At 37.3% G+C, this 22,350-nt stretch overlaps 1 protein-coding gene and 1 long non-coding RNA gene across 3 annotated transcripts in view; one reads left to right on the top strand and one right to left on the bottom strand.

Moving 5' to 3' along the window:
• Window positions 1–22,350, top strand: part of PCGF5 (polycomb group ring finger 5) — a 57,789-nt gene that overhangs the window by 9,156 nt on the left and 26,283 nt on the right. The window contains exons 2-3 of one of the 2 annotated variants that reach the window (XM_053983866.1): window positions 839–949; window positions 5,976–6,047. The gene's annotated coding sequence lies outside the window, so the exon portion shown is untranslated. Of the gene's footprint in view, window positions 1–838; window positions 950–5,975; window positions 6,048–22,350 lie in introns of those variants that run through there. The other variant, XM_053983868.1, reaches the window with a different exon arrangement.
• On the bottom strand, window positions 420–22,248 carry LOC128810754 (uncharacterized). The gene is made up of 3 exons (XR_008438124.1): window positions 21,981–22,248; window positions 698–896; window positions 420–607 (listed from the first exon to the last, which is right to left on the bottom strand). It is a non-coding gene; the product is annotated as an uncharacterized LOC128810754 (long non-coding RNA).

Here is a 22,350-nt window from a genome sequence, read left to right as displayed (position 1 = left end):
CTAAACTATATATATATATATATATATATATATATATATAGCTGCTAAACTATAGTCACTTCTTTCTGATCACTTTTTTTCTAAGTATTTTGTGGGCTGCAAAGGTTTTAAATAGTGACTCAAAACCTGATGCTCTGTTGTTTCTCATTTTATCATGTTACTGTGAGCACCATTCCCTTGGAAGTCACCAGCTCTGCAGGCCTCAGTCTCTGGACCTACACCAAATACAAGGAAAGCAGTGATTCCATTTAAGTTAAACAGGGCATGGAAATCCAACTGCTGACTGTGCAGTTGCTGCTCTTGTACTATGTACCAAAATTAATCAGTGTAATATGACCAGGAACCCCAGAACTTTTTTGAGTGGTCCAAACATAGGAAAAAACCTTTGAAAAAAATCGCTTTTACAACTTGTGCTTTTATTTGTTCAGAACATGCTTAGATGCAGGAGGAGATGTTTAGGCTGTATTCCTTCTCTAGAGGAAAGGCAGTAGATGAGATCTTTGCAGTACCTTCATAGTTAGGATGTCCCTGCAGGAGTGAACTGCATTGCAATTGCCTGCACCAGACATTACTGGACTTATTAAGAGTCTTCTTCAGAGTTGTATTCCTGTAAGCAAATAGGTGCTAAATATTTTCATTTTGGGGATGGGAAGGGAGGCAGGGGCTGTAGTTGCTGTCTATGTAAACATTTGCTTACAGTCATTTGTTTTTTGGGTCTCATGCTTGTGCTTTTCTCTGCAACACTTCTGAGTTAGCAAGGCTTTCTATTCAGAGATGTGTTTTTTCATTGTCTCTTTTTCTTTTCTTTGCATGTGCCTTCTTGTTTCACAAACACAAGGAACTGATCAAAATCCAAGTAGAAGGTAAATTTTGGAATAAGAAGAAACCTGTGTATGCTGAAAAGAAATCACAGAAGGATTGTTGAGAAGAATCTAGAGTTCAAGTTCTGGTATGAAATTCTAAATACTTTCCTTGGAATTCAGGTCACTGTCTGCTCTTCAAGACAAACCTTGCTTAGCATAGATTATAGCATGTAAAATAATTCCATTGAGCGAGGTAAAGATTACTTTTTACTAGAAAAACTATGTTTAAATGGGTTCTGACTAGCATAGCTCCTACTCTGTTGTACATGGTATCCACTAAGATATGTTTCATCCTTTAACCATTGAAGTATCTTATATGTAAGAATTTTTTTTTTAATGTGGAAACTAGCCAAAAAGTCAGGTCAACTTTCTAGTGCTAGATTTTTTGCCACTATTAAAATTTTTTTGAGTATGATTTTTTTCTTCCTTAAGATGTAGGAAGGAAAACCATTTGTAAATATTACTTGAGTTGCATTCTTCAATCTCCACAATATATAATCAAAAGACAATTCATTTTTTAACATTGAAAAGGTTGAAATACTGCACACATTTAACTAATGCTGTATCATTATTCACCTAGAAAATACCTTGGTCTATTTCTGACTATTTTCATTGAAGGCACTAGCAAGCATTCCTGCTAATTTAAGGGCCCACAATTTGAATCCTTTATACTTCTTGCAGAAGCTCTAAGTTTAAATCTGCGCACTTGCACAAAGCAAGAAAAAGGGTCTTTCATTTAAAATCAGATGGTTAAAACCCAATAAACTTTGTTTAAATTTAGAAAACCTTAATTGCTCTTTTTTCATTTCTGTAGAACCAAAATTACGTATTTTTTTTACTTCTAATTATCTCCAGAATTGTGCTATGTAAAGACTTGTCAGGCCAAAAGTTTACTGAGTGGAATCAGTCACCCAATCCCAGAGAAATGGCTTGATTTATTTTTTTTTAATCTTATGTAGATGAACTTTCTGGTACAATTTCAAAACCTTTGTCTTTGAAATTGCAAGACAGAAGACTGGAAGGTCTCTATGCATGTTTTCCAGGCCCATCTCCTAGGTGCTCTGTCATAAAAACACCTGTTCAGTATCCACTGCACTGCAATTCAAGCCATGATCTCACTGTTTCTAAGTGCCATCTACAGCTGGTGTAAAGTGCTGCTCTCAGAAGTTTGTTAGTTCTGTGTTCAGGGCAGCCAGAAGAAAGAACAGGGAGCAGGGAGAGGAGAAACTCATGAAAAAATTAGTTAAACAAGATGACACAAACACTTGAGTAATAACCAGTGCTTTGGTAAAAATGAAATGGAGACATAATGTGGCACTTTTCTTATAGTAATATAATGATTTCTCTATTATAGGCATTTGATTCAGATGTTAGAGTCAGCTTAATTATGAATCAGAAAAGCATCATAAAGGAGGTGAAAGCAAAACATTTACAAAAATGTAAATGGGGAAGGCTAAGCATTCATGTCCTACCAACTCCTTCCACACATAAAACTGCAGAAATAAGTCTGCAGTGTTCAGTTATTCATGAGGGAAACAGCAGAAAATACCACATGGGAGTAATTCTAAAATTGATATATTCCATATAAATGTAATTAAGCTTCCTGACATTAGACAAGTTCAAATAGAAGTCTTATACACTTCCATGTGCATATTCCAGAGCTAAGATCTAAGATAATAAAATAGAAGAATAGGATAGATAGCAAAAGAGAAATCACTATGTAGAAACTATTTGTAGGTTCCATTTACAGAGTGCCTCATTCTTCCCTCACAAAGCACAGACTTCTAAAGGAGTTTTGAAGGGTCATGGTATAATCAGCTGCCAGTGTCAAGGGGACACAAAAGAATTAAGGTACTCTTAGATGAATGGGCAAACAGTTGTTGAATTACATTGATTCAGTGGTTTTTAATGCTGTGATCAACATTCATTCTGAACTTGATTCAGGCAATTGCACATCAAGAGGGATGCAAAAATCTTGAAAGTTGTATAGAGAAAGCCTAAAAGAATGAGAGAGTTCTTGGCACACATGCTTTATCATGGATGGCTGGAGGCACAGCTTAGTAAAAGTAAAGCTAAGGTGGCACTTCCAGACAGTAATCAAGGTATTGATTATTGATATTATCTTGCATGAACTAAATGGAAACATTTGAGATAAAGTAAGTTGTATTCAAAACCAGATTATTCAGTCTAGCTGATTAAAAGAAAATCAAATTACTGTATCTTAGCAAATGAAGTAATAAAAACCAGACTAATTCAGACGACTATTAAGTATTTTTATTTTTTATAACATTTGAAAATAGTTATGATTTTTGTAGATCACTCTTTAGAAGAGAAAATTAAGAAGGATGCTTTAATCAAAATAATCTGTTGAACTTCAGGAGAAATTTAATATTTTTAATGCAACTCAGATTAGATGATTGGCCTTTTTTTACTTGATATGTATTACAGTAAAGGTTCTGCAGTCAGTCTTTGCTGTAATTTTTGGAAGTTTAATTGCACACAGTCCTGGCAGAGAATTCTTTGTGCAATTACCTGAAATTGTCCAGAATTCAGATTGCTATTTCAGAAAAAGCAGAACAGAGGGACATCTATAAGAAAAAGACATCAGAATGGCATTAATCAGGTGAGACATTTTCACAGTACAACACATCTAGGGTGGCTTGTCAGCACTTTATAAAGGCATGATAGGGTCTCTTGTAAAATACCTGACTATTTAAGTTTTAAATAGCCTTTTATCTTCTTTTTCGAGGAGTAGTATTCAAAAAGTATGTGGAAAGTAAAGCAACAGCTAGTCTGCAAAAGATAGCCCTGGGATACAAGGGAGAGCTGTGTACTGTATTTGCATAACATATTGGTCTCAAAGTAGGTTAGACATCTGCTTAGCCATTAAGTTTTCTGTAAAAATACTGTTCTCTGTTTGTTCTGTATTAAACCCTTCTCCATTTATACTTTTATGTTATTTAAAAATAAACCTAGAAAAGGTGTGTTGTTTTAACCATTAATAAAAACAAACCAGCTAAGGTGCAGAATGGTCCAAGATCAGCGTTCCAGAATTCTTTCAGAAGGAAGAAAATCAGACTCGATTGAATGGCTCATATTTATTTTTAAAATAAGGTTAGAGAAAATAAATATTGTGTGGAATTGTATGCCCAGCTTCCCTAAAGTAACACAGGGGTGTATGTTGTGTAAATAAAACTAGCATATGCTTAGGAACCATAAGAAACCAGGATTCCTATCTTTAAGGCTCCTTCTCTTCATTGTGGCAAATTTTTTCAGACCACTGACAAAAAATAAATATTTTGTTATGATCAATAAATATCCCTGTTAATAACCACGTTCTTTAAGCCATCTTTGTACAATATTTCAGTAGTATGCAAGATAGAGCTTTACTTCAGATGTACAGTAATCTTTAAGCCCCTTTAGGAGATTCTCAGTTTGCTCCAAGAAGTAGATTAAACTAGTTCTTCACTATTCATAATATTTTTCATATGTGACAGTAATACAGTGTTTATTTTAAGAGTCAAAAGCCACAGGTTCAAATCTCCTTAAAGTCAGTAGGGAAAATTGCTTGCAATGACTTCTAACTTAGACTCTACATTTGATTTCTATTTTACCCATAAAATTTATGTATGAAAATTTAATGCTGTGTTTTTTATTTTTGATGTAATACAGCATTTTAGTGCTCAGTGAGAGGACATTAAGAATATTCAGTAATACAAATGGTACCTTTCTATGAATTGCACTAAAAGCAACAAGTATTTAGTGAGATGACCCAAAAATACTATCATTTGTATCTAGTATATTCCCAGTCTTAAAAATATGTAATAGCTTGATATAAATATCTGTCTGAGATTATGCCATAAATCTGTATGGCTTCTTATAAAGTATTTATTACCATAGAAATGAAACATCTTCCTGCAGCATAGTAAACAATATCCCTATCATCTGTCACAAATCTTTTCACACATCCTCTCCCCTGGGTGAGAAGCATGTGCAGGTCATGGCTATGTTTTGGTAGAATTTTTGTGTTTAGTTTGGGGCAAGTCCGTTGAAAGCATTTATGTTGACAACTCATAATCAATGTATGGTGTTACACAAAATTATTCTGATTATGCTAATTGATCTGTAGGCAAACTAGAAACTGAGCTGGATGATGCCTGGGTAAGTACTTCATCTGGCACCCAGCCCACTCCTGCATTCTTTCCATCCCTCAGAGATGCTGGTCATGTCATACCATGCACATCTGCATCTGGCCATGGAGAAATGGTACAGCCTGTATCTGCTTGTAACACAAATACAGGCTTAGTCATAATGTGCATAAACACCCAGTACCTACTCATACATCACCAGGCAGCACAACAGAAAGGTGGGAAATCACTGATTTTGTTTATTATGTTATTTTTGTGGATTAAGCCCAGTGGGCAGCTAAGCACCACAAATTGCTCACTTGCTCACCCCAAGCCCCTGTGAGATGAGGGAAGAGAAAAAAGTAAGAAAATCTGGGGGTTGAGGTAAAAAAAAAATGTTTAAAAGTTTATAAAATGAAGGATAGATGAAAGATGAAAGGAAAGAAAACAAGTGGGGCAAAGGCAGTTACTGTCCACATCCTGCAGAAAAACTGATGAACAGCCAGTTCCAAGGAAATGGCAGCTAACATCCCTAAGCCCCCCTGTTATTCCTGTTATTCCTTATCATGACTGAATGTGGTGTCACGTGGCATGGAATATCTCCTTGGTTAGTTCAGATCTTCTGCCTGGTTGCATCCTCTCCCAGTGTATTACAGCCCCAACAGTCTTCACTGTGGTGGGAGTGAAGAAAGAGAGAAGGCCTGGGTGCTGGCCAAGCACTGCTCAGCAATAGGTAGAACCTTAGTGTGCTGTCAGTACTGTTTTGGGCAGGTAACTAAAAGACCATGTGAGCTGCTGGGAAGAAAGTTAATTCTGTCCTAGCCAGGCCCAGTACAGTTATTTATTTAGCAGGAGGACTTATGAAGCATTTGAGACTTAAGCTATAAAAAGCCATAGAGAACATCTGAATAACAAAACATTTTTTTAGGAAGGAGGAACACAGTATTTTATAGATAACCTTGGTGCTTTTGAACACATTCCATAGGTCACATGGTGCGGGAGATGAATATTTCTAACTCAGATTGAAAAGGAAATCCACACATAAAGGATATTCAAGGTACGTATTTGTGTGTCCCATTGAAGTTGCTCAAGAGTTGAAAAATAAGAATTTATGTTTGTCTTGGACAAAAGTTTGTATTTAGGTCAGTAGGTACTCTGTTTCATTCCTTTCACTGCGGAAGATGGACTACTTAAGCAGTTGTGTGCATTACATAATCCTCAACTTTCTCTAACTAGACTATCAATTTTCTTGTGCAGGAGCCTTTTGGATGTTTTGACTAAATGTCTTATGTTTGTGCCTACTCCTGTCTAACAGAATGCATTCCTTTTTTAGAGAAATGAGATCTGAAAGATCATATTTGTCATTAGTCTGGTGGAACTGAATTTTTTGCTGGAATCTACCGAGTTTTGCAGGTTTACTCTCAGTGCTGTTTTGGGAATAGAGAGAAAAAAGGTTACTGTTATTTTTGTTGACACAGAGTCCATAGGGATATAAGCAGTCTAGCATTCCTCATGTGAGTAGTTTTCTTTATGTGACAATGTTTGAATATTGTGTGAAAACTTTATTCTTTATTCTTTCCTCATCTCTGCTCACATGCTAGTGAAGTGAGTCCCTGACTCCACTGTGAAGTAGAGAGTTTGCTTGAGAGCTTATGAAATATTGGAAGTACTTTAGGCAGAATAGAAGATACTTACAGTGTCTAACCATCCTGGATTTGGGAGGTGTGAGGAGGGGACTAGAAAAAGAGCACAAATTTGGCAGTCTCAAATGAGCAGTTTCTGCTTGTGCAGTGATCACAACCTAAGCAAACGTAACAAAACACCCTTGGGACTACAATGGCATCCTGGTGGCTTTAGGACTGAGAAGTGCAACAGAGCAGTAGACCAGAGGACCTGTTTGATTCTGAATAGTCCACAGGCTTCTAGCACACTTGTATTAGATAATGCACTGGAATTTTCTCACATAAGAATTACACTTTGTTCTCACAGTTATCAGTGCACTGTGGACACTGGTAGTATTCTTTATTTGATGTCTTCACCCCTCGTTATTGGGAGATTGTGGTACTTGCATGTGTGTGGAATGGGACTAGTTTACAAGCACATTTCTAACCATTCTGCAAACAGTGCAATGATGGAGATATTATATTTAAACCTCACTGTAACAGCATTCTTCTATTTCCAACCAAAAATACTTTCAGTTAATTACAAACATAAAATGAGACAGTATTCCTATTTCAGTGATTATTAATATTAACTGCTGCTTTGTAAATGAGCATAACTGTGCATTTTTATTTCCTTTTTAGTAAGTTATGTATAGCTGTAAAACACTATATCAGCTCTAGATGTGCATTAACAAACAATCTCTTCACCACGGCAGAGGTAAAAGTACATTTAAATACATCATAGAGACATAAAAATAACTTGTTTCAGGAAGTCATGATGGTATTGTGTGGGATTAGGCTGTGTAAACAGCAATATTCATGTTCATGAGATGTTTGTTAATATGAAAAAGATGAGTTGATGGGTCTGAATCTTAGCTATCTTAAGTGATCATTTGCTCTTGCTTAAAACCAAATTCAAAAATGCAATAAAAACAAGAAGTTCTGATTCAGTTGCAAGTGTATAAAATTTTGTATCTATAAATACACAGATACACACTATATAAGGCATGAAGTTCTGAAGAATCCAGCTTTTTATCTTCAAATATTGCATCTTGCAAAATGTTTTACTTGCCTCCATATGCTGAAAATTTGAGACTTAACTCTTAATTTTTTTACCAATCCTGTTCTAAAACTATCTGCCAATATCTTGACTATTTTCAGGAGCTGGTATCAATAGCAGTATGAGGCAAAATATAGGCTACATATTCAGTATGGCTATTTTTTAAATGAAATATCTCACCTCAGAGATTAGCTGTCTGGTTTAAATGCATGTCAAATTAACATTCAGATGAAGACTAATGTTGTGATTAACACATTGTATTGGAATTTGAGAGTTGGAGGTTTAATTCCTAGGCAGTCATGTCTTCCTGTGTTGCTGACATCAAAAATTTATTAGGAAACAGCTAGAAATATTTTAGTCTTTGTGTAAAACAGGCTCATTAATGCATCCTTTTCTTAACACAGTTTATATTGGAGAGCATATGGACTCTCAAAAGGGTATGTTTCCACTGCAGCTGAAGGTATTAGCTGAATGGATATATTTGGATATATTTGCCCTAAATGTAATCTAGCCAGTTTTGATAAATACCAATAAAAATACTTTCAGATGTTTCAGTAAATGGGACCCAACTTGCCCTGGACTTTGTGTGACCATATTATGCTGATATATCTGTTATTAATAGGGTCAGCTAGTTCAAAGAATGGATCTGCTTTTCCCTTTCAAAAAACAAGTTGTTTTCTTTTTAACAGCTTTTTTCTTCCTCCTTCACTAAATACTGCAGTCAACCTTTAGATTTTCTTCTGATTTATTTTCTTGTAGAGGCAACAGCTTTCCATCCTCTGTCTTCCCTTGGCCCTCTCTGCCCCAAAATACACAGGCTCTTTCTTTATGCACTCAAGACCAAAAAGCACACCTCTGTGACTGTTTTGCTCAACTGAGCACTTTTACTGGGGAGTTCTAGTTGACAGTTGCTCCAGAATTCCCAAGGTGTATGATTTCCTTGGTGCTTTCAGAAAAGCACTTAATTAAAGCTTGAGTTGATAGAGTTTTGCCCAGATTTCCCTAGAGCTGGATTGTGATAATACACAGACTGGACCCTAAATTTGGCTACCCTCATTCTCATCCTGAGCCACACCTAACAGAGAGCCTGTTTCCAGCCTGAATTACCCACTTCTGAAATGGCAGTCTCCTCTAGGGCAGTTGGGTTCTAGGTGTTCTGAAGTCAAGTAGTGAACTGAATATAAAACTTAGTTGATTGAGTAGAGTTCTGTACTGTAAAAGGACATCTGCAATTTGAGGTGGTTGAGTTTTCCTCTTCAAGAATTTAGACTCCTGTTACATAAATAACATGGAATAACATCTCTACCCTAGAGCTATATTATTTTGAAAAGACAATTATTTCTCAGGAAGCTAAATTTGTTCATCAGATTTTGAAATCTAGTGCCTCTAAGAAATGGAGCAACTCACAGAAGCAGGAGAATGAAGAAAGGAGATGAGAAATAGAAAAATTTGAATAAAGGGGAAAATGAGGGAAGTTGGGTCATGCAAAGCAACCATTAACCCAGTTTAACAGGACTGTGTATTTTGCTGTTATGCACTATTCCAGGAAGCTTAGTATAAGGGTAGCTTTGTCCTTAAATTAGTAAATAGTACCTTTTTCGTAATTTAAATTTTTAGACATGTCATGGAGCAAATGGGAATGGACACAAAACTGCTGTGCAGTCTGATACCAATCTGTACTGATCTTTAGGAGAACCCAGGGCTTCTGTTTAGCTGACATTATGGTGCTCTGCATAGTGGATCCCAATGGGTAATGTAGACAAGGAGGTGATACTAGGGTGTATCCCTAGGAACCACTGGTCTCAGGAGAGACCAATGTCATGGTGTGAGACCAGACCCCAGCACTCACCATGGCATTCACCTCTGAAATGGGTCAGACTCAGCTGGGGTGACTAACACCTTAAATACTTTTTGTTTGCAGGTAGCCTAACACTGCATGAAGTGAACATATTCCTGACCTATTGAATAATTCTGATTATTAGAATTAGAATTAGATAATTCTGATTTCACAGAATCCCTGAATCACTGAGGTTGGAAAGGATCTCTGGAGCTCATCTATTCCATGTCCCCTACTGGAAGTGGGATCAATAGATGAGATTGCTCATGACCTTGTCCAGATTGGTTTTGAAAGTTTTCAGTGATGGAAGCTCCACTTACCTTTACTATTTCCCACAGTTACAAGTTTATTCTTTGGCCACTAAGTGCCATTTAAATTGGCTCCTGTGTACATCAGTGATAGTGGTTTGGAAAATAACACCACTGAGAGGTCAGGTTCATAGCAAGGATGTTTGCTCTAACAAACAGTAAAATTTACTTTTTTACTGAGTAAAAATTGTATGTAAAGATTTGGACAGGTATGTAAAGATTTGGACAGGTGTTTCTAAAATCCAGACAAACTATGGAGTTACTTCTTCCTTCTTTAAAAAAGTGACTGGATGCAATCTATCTTCAACAAACTCCATTTCTCTTTGTTATGGCTATCTTTGTTAGGTGGTTTTGTTAGCACCGCATTAATTGTACCAAAAGAATTAGTTTTCAGGAGTATTTTTGAGTCTCTCTACTGAAATTCATTAGCTTTTCCTTATTGGCTGAGGGACATTAACATAAAATAGGATTATAAGAAAGCAATTTCAGTACCTCATCTTAACAGTTTTCAACTGTTCTTGAGTTTTTTGTACTATTCACTGATATATAAAGAAAAATGCAGGGTAAAGGTATTGCTTCACTGGTACAAATGTTAAGAAAAAGAGATGCAATGAAGAAAATTGTACAATAGATTTTAAATATATCTGGTAAAACTGTGAATTGCTAGTCTGTGTTTGAAATTATCTATTTTAGATATATTTTATAACAATGGTTTCTGTCAGGAATTTGGTAAGTTGATGCATAATGGAAAACACAGCTCCCAAATACATATTTTAGTTCCTGACTGACAGAGGATTATGATGGCACCAGTGTTTCTGACAAGTTTAAAAGACACAGGATAAAACATTAGACAAAATTCCTTATTTCTCAGTAGGAAAAATGTAAATCGCCTTAATTTTATTCCTACTGAGCTGTGGCAACTGAGGTCTTGTATTTAAATGTGAATTATTAAATAGACAGCATGATGATGATAGGAGCAAACGATGTGTTACATGTATCAACAAGTTCTCATAAGCCAAATTCCTTGTCAAAATTTCATATTCCCATCTATGCATTTGTGGTAAAGGGAAATAATTTTAAGAGTATTACGCCTTTTATTCTTAAAAGCTTCCCAAGGATATTAGATTAGAGAATTGAGTGAGATTTGCCATATAAATTAATAGGTAAAACCTTCTAGCTTCATGCCTCTAGAACCTGAAGTTATTACAGCACTGAAGAAAATAGTCACATCTAAAAAATTTCAGTAAAATGCATACAGATTGTAGTAATGTAGAAAGGTCAGAAATTGGATATCTTTAGCATAGTTTATCATTTGCTTTAAAAAACCATTCTTGAAATGTATTTAACATTTATGGGAGCTCAGTTCATTGCAAAATGTGAAACATTTTGCAAGTAAAAATGTTTAGGGTATGTTTGTGCTTTGTCAAGTGTGATGATGCAGTGAAAAGGCAGCTGGCAATCTGAAGCTGAGCTATTATATCTGTGATAAATCTCATCTCATAGAATCTCTTCGTTTGACAGTCACTATAGAAATTGGGACCCTTGCAATACAGATTAGAAATAGCAGCAAGGTATGAAACAAAAGAAAAGAATGATGCATTCCCTCTGCTGACTTTACACAACTTTTTAAGCTATAAGGAGGTGACTGTTACATATATCTGTGCATTCCTGCATGGTCTTCCAGACTAAAACTTGATGAAAGCTGATAGTCACGATTTTAATGAGCACTGTAGGCTTGCATTGACTCTGGGCATGCATAGTGAAGCAAGATAGTAATGTTTATACAGTCCAGGCCTAAAGAGGTAACATAAATATAGTTAACCTGCCATATAAGTATAGATATCCCTGCAGGGGAATGTAGTGATTTTAGTAAGATTGTGATTCTCTGTGAGGAGGAAATTAAGATCTGTTTTTCTATGTACAAAACAAGATTCTTGATACAACAATCCAATTTGCACATTTGTTAGATGTTTCCATTAAGTGCCATTATACATTTAAGGACCAAAACAGGTATTATTTTGTTGTATTCAAACATCTTGATTTCTAGAAGGGCTTTGCCTGTACTGGTATGCTTAGGAGTTCTTTTTAGACTCAAAAGCTTGTAATCTCCTAAAGTATTAGCTACATTTCTCACCAATATTTTTTTTTCCTACAGAATTTTGTAGCAAAGTAGTCCACAATCATGTCTAGTTGATGAGACTGGACAAGTTCAAAATGTGCAAATGAGCTTCAGCAGGCAGTACAATTTTTGTAAAAGCAGGATTGTGTACATTCCTTGTATTCTGAGAAAGACTCAGCCCTGCTCTGTTGAGAACCATAAAATCAGGGAGTCCAAACTGCCACAGCCTAGTCAGCTAAAAGCCACTTGATCTCATTAGCACTGCACTAAATCCAAGTACAAGAGGAACTTCAAGATGCAGGGATGGTAAACGTGGTCTCACAGTTTTTGGTTGATTTTGTGTTCATTCTAATTAAATGCACATAAACCAAGAATATGCTGTTTACTTGCAGGCAGAGTCTGAAGGCCAGGATTTTGTAACTGCAAAAACAATATCAAGGTTATTTTGCATACTTGAGAATTGTTTTATACATCTTTTCTTTACAAAACTCCGTGATGATAATGTCACATGCTGACACCATTTACGCAAACTTCTTTGCTTTCATGCAGTCGTGGAACTAAGTTTGGGCAAACCAGCAGTCAACTTCCTAAGCTAATGTCACTGCAGAGCTGGCAGATGATGGCAATTTATGGGCTAATTGCTCACTTGAGAATAGGTTCTGGCTAGAATCCTGAGTTTGTCTCTCCTCAAAGCTAGCACATTATTCACATGAAGAATCAACTAAATGTATCTGTTTTGCTTAATGTTATCATTAGTATAGTGGATAAAAATTATTAGAATTTCAAAATGATGCTTTCAGTGAAATATTACATGCAGTGACTCTCATTTGTTAATGTGAACTGTTAAAAACATCTAAAATACCTAAAGAGCTTTTTTTTTTTCTTATGGAAGGTTTTTATCTAACTCAGTAGGCCAAATTCCACAGTGACTATAGTCATATGATTGGATAGATAGGATCACATGGAACATGTTGCTGCACAGACCTTGACTCTCTATATACATATATATGTTAAATTACTGTCAAAAAAGATCATAGGAGGATGTGAAGCTTGGTATCTTGGTCTGCCCCATATTTTCTCTTAGTTTATCTGGAAGAAACATTCTCTGTTTTACAGTTTAAGTTCACAGGTATCTGTGCTGGTTTTCTCTGACAAAGCTGTTTCAATGGACTGACAAAGTGGCAGTTCCCATGAATGAGTCCCATGCAGTTCAAATGAAATGGAGTCCACCCAACATTGTGTTACTAATTTAAAGGTTTTATTCTTGAGAGAGCTGGAAACAGAACTGTAGAAAATTGATTGAAATAGAGTAGTTGACTCCCTATGACATTGTGAATGTCATTAATTTGACTTATAAAAGATGAGGCAATTTGGTTGCTACTTTTCTATCTCTTTTCAAGCCTGATTGTTTTCTGGTTCTGCCATCATAATACTCATGAGTAGATTTATTGAGGATTGCTTTTGCTGAGCTTATTGATGTTTTAAATTTATTTTGACTTAAGATCTAGTAGCAAGTCTTGTTTTTAATTTGCAGTGCAAGTTGATTGCATAATTGTGAAGCTGTTTGACATGTGTGATACAATTTGATTTGCATTCCTGCCAGTTTTCAACTGTAAGAAACAAAATCTGTTAGTAACAGTTTTAGTAGAAGTCACGGGAGGCTTCTTACAGTGTGTTTTCATTGTTTTCATTTGTCTTTTAATTTCATGGAAATTGAGAGATGAAACTCTATAAAACTATTTGAAGACTTCATGTTATTTTTTAGCTGAGCTGTATATGTTGATGTAAGTGGCTTTGATAATTTGAGGGGAAAAAAAAGTGGAAAAATGTTATCTATAATAGGTATTTTTATATAATATATGTATACAATTCAGTATAGAATGGAAGAGGATATATATTATTTACAGAAGCAAGGATTTTTTAAAAAGTAATAGAATTATAGCAAGTAGCCATTAGATGTCTTGTGAAAAAGCATAGACTCTGTTGTGACTTGATTAGCAAACTTGAAACCTATGTTCATACTGTTATAGAAATACATTTCCCCTGGGAGGATACAAACATCAAATTGGCAAAGTGTTTGCTCTGTGACCTGCAAATCATGGAAGCCTATGGAGGAGACACAGACTTGCCCATGCAGACAACAGCTGTATCAGGCTGCTCTGTGCATGAGGAACCAGTGGAATTTTTCTGATAATGTAGCTTGAGTATCACTGATTGATTTATTTTTTCCATGGTGGAGTAGCAGGGAGACTTGAAGTAGCATTAATTGCACAGCAAATTTTCTCTGGAGAAGCCTCAGAATAAGCAGGTGATACTATTGTAGAGAGCAGTGTAAAAGGAAACTGAACTGGCAGAAGCATGTAATCAGATAGCAATAGGTAAAGTAGTTAAGAAGTATTGGAGATTATATAATAATAGAAATGGCAACACAAGTGGGATTTCCATTAATTCAGAGACAGTCTAATAAACTCTTCAGTAGAAGTGAAGTAAATGGCTGGAGAGCAAAAATGTAATTCTGATATGCAAGATCTTCATGGTGCAAGGAGAACACCTGATTAAGAACCAAGGTAATTGTTTCAAACTATGTATCTTCTTTAAGATATTACCAAAGCACACTATCATTACTTGCTCTACTTACACGGACTTTCTAGAAATTTATATAAAGCATAGGACTGTAAAAGAGTACTTTGGTCATGTCCTGTGGTTCTCCACAATCAGGCAACTGAAATAATGCCTGCTCCATTGCAGCCTACAGAACATACTAAGAACCACAAAACATTTTTTTCCAATACCCTATAAAAAGGCAAAGGAGGTGTAGCACAGCAGAGCGAAGTGCATGGAAGTTAGTGTGCCATGAGATAAATCCAGAAGAGCTTGAGGATACCACCAGTATTTTAGTTGCCCAGAGATCCTAACTCTACCACAGATCACTGGTTTTTAACCAAGCACACAAGCAAATGGAGGCACAGAAGCATCTTAGTTTTGTATCTTGTAAACTTCCTGCCACTACATCTCTCCCTGTAAGCAGTCTCTGATGCTTCAAAGGCTAACCCCACTTCACCAAAAATCGATTACCTCTGGAAAAAAAAAAAAAAAACCAAAAAAAACCAAACAACAAACAAACAAACAAAAAAACCAAAAGCAACCCAACTGTTGTGGCACAATACAAGTTTTTATGGTATAACAAAGAATCTTTGCCTTTAAAGCCAAAGTAATGTCAGTTAGGTTATTTGCACATGAAGAATCAGCTTGGCTACATGGCTGTCTATACCTGCACTGTGCTTTAAAAAGCCCAAACAAACCAGAAAGCAGCAGCTGATCACAGTCTGCACATTGGACTACTGGGGTAACTGAACAGACCATTTGGTCTGTAAAATTTTCTAAGTTTGTCTCACTTCCTCTGGGAAGCTTCTGGATAGCTTTTGTGTCTGATACATGTAATCATGCCTATTCAAAATATTCTTCAAAATAAAAATCTAGAATAATGACAAAATAATCAAGGAAACAGAAGGAAAATACCTTCTAAAACTATGCCCATCACACTTAAATCTACAGCTGCTTTAACTGAAAAGTTTGAATTCTGCTGAGATAGAGTGTTGTTTTTATATTTGCAATACCTCTGAAGACTATAATCACAGTTCTTGAATTTGCTGTTTCCAGGAAGGTATGTCAAACTGGCCGCAAGATCTTCACTCAATATGTTTAATGGCCAGCTAATAATATGTTCTAAACCAGATATTTTTTCCCTTAAATCTCTGCATACAATTGACTGAAGTTAAATTGTCTCCTTCATTCTTGTGACAATTTCTAGTCAATTTTGTTTCAGAGTTATGATTTTTTTTTTTTCTTGCACTGGTAATCTCCCTGACCCACTGCTATGACCTTGTTTCTTGTTTTCTGGTTCCCTAGCTGGGAAGAGACAGTGTGCGCTAAGGAAATGTTTAACAGTACAAATCTGCTCATCTTCCCCTTGCTGGAGTCACTTGTTGGATTCTCTCCTCTTTATTAGCAGCCAATTATTATAAAGTCTGTAGGAACTTACTTTACAATTTCTCTTACTTTTTAAAAGTTCCTGGAATTTAATTCAACACAGTTGGAACACTGTGTGACACAATTTTACCTTTCTCTTGAAGTGTTTCTTGAATGCATTTTTCTTGTTTATGTATTTGTCAATGGCCTAATAATACAGATGTTGGCATTTTGCAACCTGCTTTGCTACTTTACTTTAGGCTATAAAAGAAGAGTAAACATTAAGAAATGCTATATATATCCCAGAAGTGCTATTATGTGCTAATATATGGCTTCTTATAGAGAGCTCAGTAAGGATGAAGAAAAAACCTCATGGTAGAAATGCAAAATCTCATTGCTGATCATTTTCATGAGTAACTGATGGGGATAAGAGTAGCCTGATTCCTATTGTTTCCTATCAAATCAAAGGCAGTTTTCACACTGAGCATACTACTATTTTTATATGGTAAACAATGTTACTACTCTTTGTCTAAAAAGCAAAGAAATATGTCACATGATTCCAAGATTATGACAAATATTTGGATAATGGCAGTAAGAGTTAAGTTTACTTGCTGCTAGTAAATTACTCACATATATGAGAAAGTATACAAGATGGAGCAAGGAAGATTCCGACTGGACCTAAATAAATTAATTCACAATGAGGAGATAAGGGGTTGAGATAAGTTGCCTACAGAGGTTGTATAATTGCCATCCTTACATATATTCAGATTTTCTTTGGATGAAGCTCTGAGCAATCTGAATTAACTTTAACGTTAGACCTGCTTTGAGCAAAAACATTAGACCAGATGATGTCCAAAAGTGCTGCTAACCCAATTAGTGTTCTATTCTAGATATTCTAGATATTCTGCTTGATTGGGAATTTAACACTGGAAAGAAGCGATCCCAGATGGTTATATGTGAACTCTTCTTCCTACCCGAGTAAATATGCAGTAGTTTTAAGTAGGTTGCCTGCAGTTTGAGGGAGGTTGATTTTCCTCTCTGTGGTGCAGCACTGATGAGGTGACATATGGAGTGCTGTGTCCAGTTCTTAGAACAAGAATGACATGAAGCAAGTCTCAGAGCCCCAAAGATGTTTGAGGTATTGGAGAATGGTTCATGTAAGGAGAGGTTGAGAGTTTGGGGACTGCTCAGCTGGGGAAAAAAGTCTCAAGGGGATCTTTTCAGCATATATAATTCCTTGAAGGGAGGGAATGAAGATGAAGAAGTCAAACTGTTCTCAGTAGTGCCCACTGACAGGAAAAGAGGTAATAGGTATAAACTGAAACACAGTAAATTCTATCTGATAACAATAATTTTTTTTTTTTTTTTTTTCACTCTGAAATTGATCAAAATTGGGACAAATTACCCAGAGAGTGTGTACAGTCCCATCTGTGGAGATAGTCAAAACCCAGCTGGATACAGTCCTGGACAACCTGCTTTAGCTGGCCCTGCTTGAGCAGACAGGTTGGATTAGATGATCTCAAGAGGTGTCTTCCCAACCTCAGGAATTCTGTGAAGGTTTCAAGTTTTTAAAAGCTGTAGAATGGCATTTCCATTAGATGTCTAGAGAATCAGTATCCAGTGAAGGTGAAGGCTGTGGTTCTCTCTAAATGCCATTCAGATTGCTACACAATTTCTATCAAGAAAACTAAGGATTTTTTGTTTTGTTATTTTCCTTGTTTAGATGTATTTCAGTAATTCTTTCATCTACAAAATACAAGTAACTCTTAGGATAACTAGAGGGTAGTTGGAGACTTGCCTAGAAACAGACTCCAGAGGAGCTGGATAAGGATGTAACATTGTGGATCTTCTTGCAAAGTTAGAATTATTCGCTCATTTCAAATTTCACTGAAAATTTGGCTTTATTGACCAATGTTTATTTTGCCTATAAAATTTACGGGGGAGCTGACATCAAACATTGGTATATTTCAAAAAGTATTAGAACTGCTTTAATGAAATTTTTGGAGTTCATAAGTTCTTAGTGTCCTGGCTGTTCCTTTCAAAAGATACACTTCATTCATATTAAATGTAAGTAATTACTCTGTTTCACATCAGAATGATACAGTAGTTCTGTAGGGATTTCAAGAAACTACTTCTCAAGGGTGATAATGCTTAGAAAGACGCATTTTTTTATGTGTTAGGAAAGCTCATAAATGTGAAAAAGGACTTGGCTTTTTAAAAAAAGTAAGCACTGTGTTAGAGAACATGGAGGACTGCTGAGTAAAAGTCAGTTGATGTGAAAGTCAAAAGTTGAAGAAACACAGAAAAATGAAAGCAGCTGTATTTTCATCACTCATTTGAGGGCTATAGTCACCACCTCTGTCACACCATGTGTCCTAGGGTGACTTTATGATACTGTATTGTATCCCCAAAGTCTGCTTATGCTGGATGTTGAGTTCTGTGCCTTAAGTCTAGATCCAAGAGCAAAGGGAGGGAGAAGCCATGGTGCGCAGTTTTGTCTGTAGAAGCTTCACTTCCTCCCCCAGATTCCTTTCTCTTGGTGTGTTGTGTGCAGCACAGATAGAGGGAGGACAGCTTTCCTTTGCTTTTCAAGCTAGTTTCTCGCCTGTGAGCTGAGTCAAGAAAGTTTTTCCTGGGATGGTGGCTTTTTTCTGGAACTGCTCAGCTTTCCTCTGGTCCGGAACACCAGGACAATTGCTCGGGGGACCCTCAAGCTGCACTGCAGCCTGGACACCGGGCCTGAGCCCTGGAGAGACTGAACAAGGGCCAAGGCACACACCCAGAGGACTCTCTGAACTTGCCATCGCTTCAGAAAAGCGAGAGGTTTTATTGTTTAATATTATTCATTTTCCCAGGTTTGTGAATACTTTGCTTGTTAAAAAAATGGCTTTTTTCCATTTTCTTTAAGGAGATTTTCTCCCAAGCTGGTTGGGAGAAGGGTTGCTGGAATCTGCCTTTTCAGAGGAGACACCTTTTGGGTGTTTCCTCCCAAATTTGTCTCAAACCAGGACAAATATTTTGGTGCCCAGCATGAGGCTTGAGGAAGTAGAAAAAAACTTGTTCTAATTGCATTTTGGCTTTACTTACCCTGTGTTGGGATAAAGCAGTCAGTAGCCATGCCACTTAAATTTATAACATCTCTCTGGCTTGAGGAACTGATGTCTTTCTGGTCCCTAGGCTTGTTTTCTTACTCACAGATAGCTTCAGTACTGTCCCTAGCATGTAGCTTTTACAGAAGAAGGACACTGATTGGGATTGCTATTTTGCTAGGTGTGATAATTATGATTTAGAGAGACTTAACAAAGGTACTGGGGCTTGTTCAAAATGTGTATGGTCTGTTGCTTATCCATCCTATCTTCCGTAGCTTGTTTGGGGTATTTATTGGTGTCTGCACCTAATTTGTTAGAGGAAGAGTAGGGGATGAGGTTTCTCAGCCCTTCCTCTCCTTCTTCTCCTTTAAATCTGTTATGCCACCTTTTGATTGTCATCTTTGAATATTCAGTTTCCCCTGAATGTTAGAGAGATCATTTTCCTGGTATTTTATCTGGTAAGCTTCCTCTATACAGTCTGCAGCTTTTCTAGAGTGAGGACTGAGATGTCCAGAGGGGTTGAGGAGACATCTGACCCAGGCATGGAAAATCCTGGATGGTGTGGGGAATGGGAGAAAATGGGCCAGACCCTGAAGGAATTTTCTGACCCAATAGCCTGGGACTTTCCCCGTGAACAAATTCAGAACCCAGATAAGCTGGGGAAATATTTGCAAGAGAACCAGGACACCATATTTCCTGTCACTAATAAATGACACATTTACTCTGATGAGCTCAGTTCACTTCTTAATTCTGTCTCTTTCATAATATGAAATAAATGCCTTGTTTGATTCAAACACTATTCTTGTTACCTTTGAACTGCTATAAGTAGATCAAAATGCTCACATCACGTATATGGACCTGTATGTTTAAATAAACCTGTTGCATGCAGTGCTAGGAGTTAACTATCTTTGAATTCATAATTAATTTGTAAGCATTTATTTACATAATTTGCTTCCTGATGACATAAAGCATAAGTATTTAAGGATCTACTTTCCTCTGATAATGAAATGAGAGCTGCTTCTTTGCTGCTTCTCATTTGCTCTTTATGTTGTGGTCTGGAAGGGTGCTGAGAGCCTCAACTTTCATCACCTTCAGTCAGCATCAATTTAGTACCAGCAGGACTGAGTTCCTGCACTGTGGAGAGATGAGGCAAGAATTTGTCATGTACACTATCACTTACCTGGCATGGGACTGCTTGTCTTTAAAAGAGGGACTTCAGTATGACTTATGGGGATCAATACCAGTTGTGTATGTTTGCAAGTATCCCAACTGCTGTGTGAGCATCACTGCATGGCCTACACAGTATTATGAATGACATAACTGAGTTTTTAATGTGCTTGAATAGAATTCTGTGCATCCATTACCATGTAAACATGAGCCTAGCTGATTAATTCGTTTAGAAAATGTTGGGTTATTTATTTTTTCAAATGGGATGCTTGAGAAACTAAGCTACAAAATCTCACTTAGAATACAGTATAGTTTTAAAAAAAAGTCTTACCAGATGCAGTGGTTTGGAAACAGCCAGGAGAGCATCAGCAGTTGCATGTTTTAAATGCATGTATATAAGTTTAATAATGCTGGATCAAACTACATTTGAGCAGGGCCACTCTTATGCACATTCTGAAATAAGTCAAATTCTACTAAACTGATTGAATGTGACTAATGAAAATATTCCCATGATATGTATATAGTTTTTGTTGTCTCTTTCTCTGTTTAGTTTTCTTTAGCCTGTGACTTGTCAGCGTGTGTTTTGTGGTATAAAACTGCAAACAATGGTTAACAGTAGAGGGTTTAAACCATCAAAACACAACTCTGTAAAGGTATACTGAATCCTAGGTGCATCAGGCACAGCATCACCTGCCAGTCAGGGCAAGTGGCTGATCCCTTCTCCTCTGCACTGGTGCAGCCTCACCTTGAGTGCCAGGGCACTTGGGGCCACCTCAGTGTAAGAAAGATCTAAAGCTGTTAGTGAATGTCCAAAGGATGGCTACAAAGATGGTGGGGGACCTAGAGGGTAAGCCTTGTGAGGAGCAGGTGCCTTAGGTCACTTGGCTTGTGCTGCCTGGAGGAGAATGAGGGGAGACTTCATAGAGTCTGCAGCTTCATCATGAGGGGAAGCAGGGGGGCAGACACTGATCTCTTCTGTGTCGTGACCAGTGACAGGACCTGAGGAAATGGCCTGAAGCTGAGTCAGGGGAGGTTTAGGATGGATATTAGGAAAAGATTCTTCACCAAGAGCGTGGCTGGGCAATAGAACAGGGTCCCCAGGGAAATGGTCACAGCACCAAGCCTGACAGAGTTGAAGAAGCAGTTAGACAATGCTTTCTGGCACATGGTGTGACTCAAGGATGTTCCTGTGCAGGAACAAGAGTTGGACTTCCATAATTCTTGTGGGTTCCTTCCAACTCAGGATACTCTATGATTCTATGCTGCTTCAAAAGATTTTTAGCTATATAAACTTTTGTTCATGTTGTGGAGAAATAGTCTCATACAAGAAGAACATTTTATCAGGAAAATAATTCAGATTCTGTTGAATTGCTCTGTCTGGTTTATCATGCATTCATCATTGCAATCTAACTTTAACTGTAACAGTTTTTGATGCACCTGATTCAGACTAGCCATTGAATTGATGTTAATGGAGATCTATTACAGCAGTAGGACTGGATGGCAAAAACAGGCCAAAGTTATTAAAGCCTTTAGCTGTTGTAGCACTTACACAAGGATGAAAGGGAAGAGTGCACTGGAGGGCCACTGCAAAATGGGCAGTTATTTCAAAACGCAGAACAGAAGAGCAAGGACTTAAAACAGTTGCAGGTAAGGTGGTGGCATTGCAGCCGATACATACTCCTTATGTTTCTGTCAATATTGTTAAATGCAGTTTAGAAGAAATTTTCTAGAAACAGTACAATTGGAAAATTGAGGCAGCATTAGTTTTATGGGTAATTACCTGGTAATATGATGGATTTCTGTGACTAGGCGGGCCAAAAGCAGATGCACTGAGCCACGGAGACAGCTTTTACTCGTGCTAAGCCGTTGGCTAGTTGGTCCCGGTTCGAGGAAAGCACACTTATTTTCACGGGATTCGGGCTAACTTAGTGCAGTGTTTAGTGTTTGCGTTTGCGGGCTGGAGAAATAGGTTTAACTTCCACCCTTCCACGGGCAGAAGCTGAAGTTATTTTTAAGAAAAGGCGCCGATGCCCCAGCGGGTGTGTGCCGAGCCGAGGGCGCGGGCCGGGCGCCGCCGCTGCGCTTACCTGGTGCCGGCAGCGCCGCCGCCCCGCTGCCGTCCGGCCGTGCGCGGGCAGCCCGCGGTGCGG

This window comes from Vidua macroura, chromosome 8, assembly GCF_024509145.1.
Source record: "Vidua macroura isolate BioBank_ID:100142 chromosome 8, ASM2450914v1, whole genome shotgun sequence".
NCBI classification, from domain to species: domain Eukaryota; kingdom Metazoa; phylum Chordata; class Aves; order Passeriformes; family Viduidae; genus Vidua; species Vidua macroura.
The sequence above is the reverse complement of the archived record's forward strand: the minus strand, read 5'-3'. Positions and strand labels throughout refer to the sequence as shown.